At 36.4% G+C, this 8,904-nt stretch overlaps 1 long non-coding RNA gene across 1 annotated transcript; it reads left to right on the top strand.

Annotated features, from left to right (window-relative positions):
• Positions 1–377: 377 nt before the first annotated feature.
• On the top strand, positions 378–1,571 carry LOC149257350 (uncharacterized). The gene is made up of 2 exons (XR_016245944.1): positions 378–760; positions 874–1,571. It is a non-coding gene; the product is annotated as an uncharacterized LOC149257350 (long non-coding RNA).
• The last annotated feature ends 7,333 nt before the right edge of the window (positions 1,572–8,904 follow it).

Here is an 8,904-nt window from a genome sequence, read left to right as displayed (position 1 = left end):
AAGGCCGAGAAAAGAATATATGAGGGACTGCTAGAACAACTCCTCCTCTGCAGGTTGAAGGTAAGTTATCGAGAAGAAATTGATCTGTAGAGTAACATATGTATATTGTGATTGTGATTTGGATTTAGATTTTAGCCTGACGATTGAAAAAAGAAGAATGTAAATAGAAAGCATTGTAATGAACTTTAGATCTACACATTCTTAGCTCAGATCTATGCATTGTTAGATAAAATCTAACTCAGATCTATGCATTAGTAGATAAACTCTAAAATCTGTATTTAGCTTTATATATATCACAATAAAAATCCATTAGCTCTAACATATATATATATATTAGTCGATTTTAGACACGCCCACTATCAACTCTTCGCACAATCTTCCATAAGTTGGGTTTTGAAAAGCCAATCTTCCATACGCGTTTCTCTTTTTCTACCCACCAATTTCACTTTTTCAAGTTACGGCCACGGAATTTTAATATGAAGCGCAGCATATAGTTTTAATATTCATACCTATTGTGTATCCATTCAAATGCATTTAGAAAAAAATGCTTTCCACTGAACAAATTAAGCAAATACAGTTCATTACATGTATTTTCTAAAATGATCCAGTATTGAAAGTTCATCTGGCGGAAGATTGTCGCTTAAAAATTACAAGTCTAAAGAACTTGATAAAATGTCGCCCAGAATCTATTCCAGATTTCGGATGTCTGAACAAAATTCTTGAATTTCAGTCACAGGGCGTTAGAAATGAGTTCATATAGGTAGGTTCATTTAAATAGATCAGTCATTTCTTTACTGGTATCTCAGTTTAAGTCATTTAATTATTTTTGTGTACAAATTTCAATGGGTTTTTGACTCTCGATCCCCGTTTCAGGCGTTTGAAATGGAAAACAGAGGCTCTAGAGCAGAGTGCATCCCATGCAGGCCCGTATGGCGATTCCAGCGCAAGGGAACGAAGAGGCAGGAAGCAGCGGATGGATAACGGAGATAAGATAAAGATAAGATACAAGTAAAATGTGTTCAGGAAATACAGAAGAGAAACAAAAATTGTTCCACCCTGTAACTGGAAAGGCCGCCCTAGATGACGGTTTGGCCACTTCATTCACACCAACTAGCCAGGGCAGGCTTCATGCTCCAGGACAAAATGACAATCTTCTTTCAAAACATGACGGATTAGTGTCAACTGGTGAAACAGTGTTGCTTCCAGAGATGGTTGTTGATGAAAGCACAGAAAATACTGCTCCCAAGCCTTGAGAAACAGGTTTCGGAACCAGCGAATGGCAGGTTACCAAACAGAGTATGGCGCCATCGGTAAGCGATCAGGCCGGATGCGATGGCTATTTGAATTCTTTTCTTTTCTTTTTCCCGAGTGGTGTGGTTTCGTAAAGGATGGATAACGGAGATAAGATACCGAGAATCGAGAATCTGGAGCGACAGCAGGGTCAAAGGATAAGGTGTATTTTTAGCGTTCAATACGGCGTACGCTTGACCTGCTCTGTAAAGAAACTTAGGTCATAATGGATAAATTATGTCTCCTTTTTATTTACACCAATAAAATGGTTGTTTACTGTAGTATTATGTCCAAAAATCTACTGGCTAAATGGTTGTTTACTGTAGTATTATGTCCAAAAATCTACTGGCTAAATGGTTGTTTACTGTAGTATTATGTCCAAAAATCTACTGGCTAAATGGTTGTTTACTGTAGTATTATGTCCAAAAATCTACTGGCTATGTATTCCCGTCTCTGCGGGAAGTTACAGTGTACCTATATTCTGGTGAGAAACCAAAGCAGAAGTTTAGGTGGCTGGGAAGCCAGAAATATGAAGCATCTGCTGCTCCACTGTCAACAAATTCATTGATTTGCAAGACTCCTGATTAAAATTCTAGTCCCCAAAGAGTGGGGAATATGTGAATTCTCTTACCAAATCAAAACAACAACGTCCTGCTTCAGGTGAACGTTGGATCTGTCCTTATCAATGTGAGATATTCTTCTGTTTTCTGCAATCTTAAAGAACTTTTTTTTTGGCTTCAGCTTATGGTTTGCTACTTCTTACATGTGTAGATGCTGCGTGTCAATATATATTAGTATTTAGGATTATCTTGACAAGATGTTCATGTTTAAAGAAAGATGCTTGTTTAAGAGTTCTGAAACTAGGCTGAAAATTGAGCACTTTGCATGGAGAGATTTTGAATTTAGTCCACCGACTGGATTTTGGTTATTAATAAAAGCAGTGCAATTCAATTCAAGACTGAGAAATTATAATTAATCCTTCTTGACATTAGGGTTCTGGGACGACTCTTCACATTTTGGTTTGAGCTGCAAAATTATAATTAATCCTTCTTGACTTGACCAAGGAATCGCCTATAACAAGGAATTGCGTAATACTTGTAAAGAGACTTTCAATTATTGAATTTAGCAACTGTTAATTTAGACTTGCAGAAAGCTCTCACATGGCAGGGATCAATAATCTCCAATTCACGATGAGGAGTTGTCGATGAAACGGATGAGATGTGTTCCCATGGCTTTCTTTTGATCAAGCACAACCTCAGCAGTAGAACTGTTGGTGGGGCCACAAAGTCCGTGGAGGTGGTTTCATAGTCTTCGTAACTGATAATTACTTTTAATGATATTCATTCACTTGTATTTACCTCTGTCATTAAGCAATTACACAGAAGATCATTGCTAAAGAGAACCAAACGAAAATATAAGATTTTTACTATGGAAAAACCATTTAGGGAAAACGCTAAAACCTTTTTCTATAGAAAAACTGTTCAAGTAAACAGAAATACATCTAAGTCAAACAAAAGTCAAACTTACAGCCCTGGTCACACTTAGTTAAACTGCCTACTAGACAAGACGATCTGCTGCTCAACAAATTCGACCTTCTTCTACTCTCAGGAAAGGCTCGGTTTTGTTGCCCAGGGAAGCTCATAAACTCTACCACAAATTCGTTCTTTTATTTGCCTCAGATTTATCTTCTTTTCTGGCCTCATATTTGACTTCTTCTCAGCCTCATATGCGACTTCTTTTTTGCCTCAGATTTGACTTCTCAAGTTCGAGTTACTTGCTTAAGGAGAAGGACGAAATGGTGTATATATAGTGTCTTGAGAGGCAGAATGGGTGCCTCTAGAAGCTTGGCCAACTTGTCTTGTAGGAGGGCCAATCAGGCCATTTTCGTGTGAAAAATTCTAACTAGAAATCTAACTGCAATGATTGATATTATTTCTTCTACTTATTAATTCAGAAATAAGTTATTCACAGTGTTTCTATAACAAATATCCAAATAAATTCCACTGCAACCTTCACAATTCAAATACGCAGAAAGTAAATGTAAAGAAAAATACTAGCACAAGTACATATATGAATGTTGTTGCTCCTTTCTCCTTTAAGGTTCCTCTAACACCTCCAAGTGTCAAATCTTCGAAACTACTCATGGATTCACACCCACTAGCTTGGGTGCAAAGCCCAAATCTTGGGTTCCAAGCCCACAATGCCCTATTATGGAGCTCAACCTCCAAACCTCAAACCCTATGGCTTCAAGTGCCTCCCAAGCTACCAAAAATCAACACTCCCTCTTAGCAAGGGATGTACTTCCAAGACTAGGAAGTAGCTCATCATCATCACCACTGTTATTAAAACTCGCCCGACTCCTCATGCCCACAATTGCATCAATCCATGTAGCATTCTTCTCCTGAAATGTCTTCCATTCTCTCCATGATTCCTTCTTGGCAACTCTAGGAGCACCCTTGCTCCCACTGACAACACACTCTTCTTGGCTTGCAAAGACTCCCTCTGAACCTGCAAGCTCCCTCTAAAATTCGACTCCCTCTGAGCTTCTAGAACATGGACCTTCTTCTCTGGAACTTGTACCTTCTCTTGTAAAGCCTGCAACCAACCCTGGAATTTGATGTCTTGTAAGACGTATTTGACGGCAATCTAAAAATTTAACCCGTCAGATATGATGTCTCTTTTATATCTGCAACGCGTCAAAATGACGTCCGATTTCAAATTTAAACCGTCAAAAATTATAATACCAATACCACTTGAGTTATTTTCCACTTACCATAAGTTTAAATACAAGTAACTCTCAATCTCTCCAGCTTGCCCATATTAAATCCACAACTCCGCCATAAAGCATAATTGCATTAAATATTTATCACTGGGAATTCAAGTTTCCAACAATTGTTCTGCACTCTCAAGCTCTATAACTGGGAATACTCATAAAAATTTTGGTAAAATATTTTTATTTTTCGACACTGAATGCAATTGACTTTTATCTATACAATTCACGTTAATTTGTTGTATAATGCAATGTCGAATAACACCCATAATTACTTCTAGTTAGAGTTTGCGTGTTTATAACTAAATTGGTTAAGGGTTCAAACTTTGTACAATCCTAATAACCAAATTGTTGTCTCAACTAAAAACATTGAATAATCTTTTAAAAAGACTCCATATGATTATACGTTTTTTAAATGATTATTATATAATAATATGATTGATTGCATATATCAAATTCCAAATTTGATATGTTATTTATTTATGTGAACTTGTCATGTGCATTTTGAAACTTTACATATTCAAATTTAGATGGATTGAGATAGCATTCATAATAATAGTATTGAATCCACACAAAATTTTAAATTTATTGACATAAGCATATCTATGCACTTCACACTTCCTCAAGAGTTGAGAGGCCATCCCGATCCCACTGGCATGCACAACCAGGGTTTAAAATGTCTATAGTTTACATCGTTTCTATCAGTGCAGTAAAACACTGAAGTATTTTGAGGTGTTTTTGACTTGCTGAAGTATTTTGAGGTGTTTTTGACTTGTTAAAGAAATGCTAGGACTTACTCCCAATGTGATTGTTGAGGTTGTATGTTTGATTGAGGCGGCAAGTTTTATGAGTTTTATGAATGTACATGGTTTGAGGTTAATAAAAATTTAGTTGTTTCAGTGAGTGGTATGCACTTGAGGTTGGAGACTTTTCTTATTTAAAAAAAAATGAAAATGCTATTGTGTATTTTATAAAATAATTTAATTGTACTTTTGGTGGACTTTTAAAAATAATTTAATTGTGTTTTTTAGGTTTAATATTGATTTAATTAGTTATAATATATTTTGGGTTGTTTTATAAATTAATTGTTTTAATGATTGAATGAAATTGAAGTTCAATTTAATATAATTAGGCCGATAGGCCTTCCTATGAAACAGACTTTCGTCATTCACTTCAATTTCAGGTTGACATCTGGCATCCATATTCAGCGGACTTCTGTTTATTCTCAGTGCCGAGAACTTCTGGGTTTCCGTCCGTCTGGTAACATCTGTCGTGATTTCTGTTTATTCCTGCTTTCTCTGGCTCCGAGCTCACATCTCTACACCGCCTTTTACCTCCAATCCAGATAGACCAAACCGTTAGATTCACCGCCTCCTCCAACTGTTGGAGGCTTCCATTACGACAATCTTGCAGCATTTACAAACTTTGTAGCGGCTCCTTCAACTGACAGTGGCAATGAGACCACAAATAACCAACACAGGACTCGATGTGAATTTTAATGCAGGTACAGCTCTCTGTTTCCCAGGTTCCCAGGTTCTCAGAATTCCTCTGTTCTGTTTAAATTGCAGGTTAGTGCTCTCGAAAATGGGTAGGCTGAAAAAGAGCGCTCCAAGGTACAGATTAGCATCACTTGAGGTTTTATGGTGCATTTCAGTCCTCAAGAATACAGTGGCTCCAATGAAGGCAACAATCATAATCTGCAAAGAGAAATGGTTCCAGTAAGATATCCTTTAACCTTGTGCTGATGATCCTTATCTAAGATTAACATTTTGAAATAACGCATCAGTTATCTCAAATCAGACAAAATTATAGTCTGAAGCATCTCACCTGTACAGTTTTAAAGATATAAACAAAGGAATTCCGCTTGACAAGAAGCCATTCTTTTGCTAGTTATAACACATAAATCTTAAATAAGAAGTAAGGATTAGTTGTTTTGCTTATATTTTCAAAAGTCTCAAGAATTTATAATGTTTTGTATGAATAAGAATAAAATTAAATTACGGATAGAATAATAATAAATTATGGATATCTCATTATTATAAATCTTTTAGTCAAAAGCATTAAGTATGAGTCTTAGTTGTTTTTTTCTTTATCAATTCTCTCTCTCACATACACACACACACGCACATATATATACTAAATTGAAATCATATAAAATTTAAAGATATAAAAATTAATGGAATTAAGGTCTAATTATTTTTCATTATATAAATAAAAAGTTATCATATGAATAACAAAATCTATATCCTTAAATCCGCTTTGCAAATTGAAATAATTTTTAATGTCAAATATTTTATAACATAAAATAAAATTGAGAATGAAATAACTTATTCTTTTAATTTGAAAATAAAAGACTATATGATTAAAAAAAGAGAATTAAACAAAAGGTATTACTATGGAATAAAATTGCAACAATTAACACGTTTATGCTAACTTAGGAAAAACAAGGCACTTTTAGAGGAAGATTAATGAAAATTGAGATGCAAAAGTAGTTGAAAGAGAGTTTCAAGATAAAGGGAGGTTGGCATTCACAAATTTGCGTAGAACGTAAAATGAAGGGCATGAAAAATACAAAAACGTCAACAAAATTCTATTTGACAGGCAGAGAGGATTTGAAATTCCAGGCCTGCCTGCAACTACACTCGTTTCTATTAAACCTGTACCTTGTCCACCTCCTTCTTCTTCCCATGATCCATAGGCTTGCCTATTAGCCTATATAGACCATGCCCTCTAACTCTATTAACAACACATGCAAAGTTAGAGCCTTTGGTCCTGAGTCTTGCCTCCCCACTCTAGAACAAGACCTCAAACCCCTTCTGCTTGATTTCTGAGACAAACATCACGCTATATCTAAGTCATGGTACAAACAGTACGTTCTAGACTTATATCACATGTCCTTACTCCATTTCTAAGGGCACAACTCTTGTTCCTCGGATCTCCTTCTAACTCTTGTCACCCACTACCATGTGCAACTTCGAGTCATACTCAGTTAGAGTCTTAAATACCTCATGTGATCTTGTCATATGCTTCGATGCCCCATTGTCCACGTACCATGCAGCCTCATCAATGGTACCCTATGAGAAATGAGAGATCAATGCAAATTCCTCCTTCAATCTCCTAGAGAGATTATATTTTGGTAGAAGTGGCAACACCGACGACCTTCTTCCCCTTCTTCTTCTTGTCATCTCCCATCTTCTTCTTCATTAGAAATTTTGAATAATTTAACACATATTCAACAGAGATTATCCTGATCATGTACTATTGCGGAATACATACACAATACATAAGCTCCTCTACGTTGATCATCAATATAGCAGCATCAATAACAATAAAACATCAAGAGCATTCACACATTAACACAGTATGTATCCCGGGGAAAGCATCTCGCTAAAAACCCAAAATATCTGCATATTAATGATTGAGAACATGTAACATTACAAAGTACAATGCTTATCACAAGAAATCCAGTACCAGCTCCACCTGTTACACACAATACAGCTAAGATCTGATCTCCAAATCTATTCCACTGCTTGCCTGCCTCCACTGCTCAATACCTGCTCAAGAATTAATGAGAATAGTTTACCAAACTCGTATTTCACCTCAAAATAATCACTCACACTTTGTTAGACGTGAGCAGAGGCTACAGTACTGGGCAAATACGTGAGCAAACTCATTGGCATACTCAATCCCTTGATTGTGCAAGATCTGATGCACAACTATAGTCACAACTGATAGCAATCTGATTCTCTACCACCTGTCCCTGTTGAATTTAACATGCACTGACATGCAACTGAGTTAACTGATGTATTCATTAGTTGCATCATGAGTTAATAATTAGTTTAACAACTCATCATTAGTCTATTTGAAGTTAGACTAATTACAACTAGTTTAACCAGGTCAAATTGAACACAACTCCATCAACTCCACAATCAACTCCACCAAACTCAACTGATTGAGTTCTAACTGAAGTCATGCATGCAACAACTCAACTGACTCATAAGAAAAGCGTACTTCCTTCTGACAGCTGCATGTGCCACCTCTGTAGCTCAAACTGAAGTGCTCCAAGAGAATAAGATCAAGTTTATAGTCCAAATAATATTATGAGACAATAATATTTGACTTTTCTATTTTTGAAAGCCAGTCTAAAAATAGACTTTGATCACTCACACTGTGATCACTCACACTGTGGTCACTCACACTCTGATCACTCACACTATGATCAAAAATAGAACTTGCGCCATAATTTGCCTGCGGGCCCACTTAGTGAAGGCAACTCTTTTCACTAAGCTCCATCATCTTGTTGCAATCTCAACAAAAAAAATGACCCATCTCACCATAGTGGAAACATTTCATCTTACTCAAGTCCTTCCTCTACTTGTCATTCATTCTTGCAACAAGTGCCACATCATTATCTAAAACCTTTTGCTTCGAAAGAAAATTCTCTTTAGCAATGATCCCCTTGATGAAGGGCTTATATTCCCCGGTGAACCCTTTCAAAGCAATCCTCGCCATATTAGAATCTAAAATAGTCACGCCGCCAGTATCAAGCTCATCTTTGACTCGAGACAACCTTGTGATATATGAAGTCACTCCACCCTGCATCATATTGGTAGACTTCAACTTATCCTCCAATACCAGGACTCGGTTCTCATTTTTATTCTAGAACAAAATCTTAAGAGCCATCCACATCTCATGTGCAGTGTTCTTCTAGGACAAATGAGGTATTAAGGAGTCCTTCACACCATCTAGGATGATCAATCTAGCCTTCCTATCTAATTCTTCATACATTTCCAGCTCCTTAGGGTCTTTTGGCTTCTTGATGGCTTTCTTGGCAAACTCCTAGA

Source organism: Pinus tabuliformis, chromosome 6 (assembly GCF_031772625.1).
Source record: "Pinus tabuliformis cultivar Carrire ecotype Pingquan chromosome 6, CPIR1, whole genome shotgun sequence".
Lineage (NCBI taxonomy): Eukaryota > Viridiplantae > Streptophyta > Pinopsida > Pinales > Pinaceae > Pinus > Pinus tabuliformis.
This window is presented reverse-complemented; position numbering and strand designations above follow the sequence as displayed.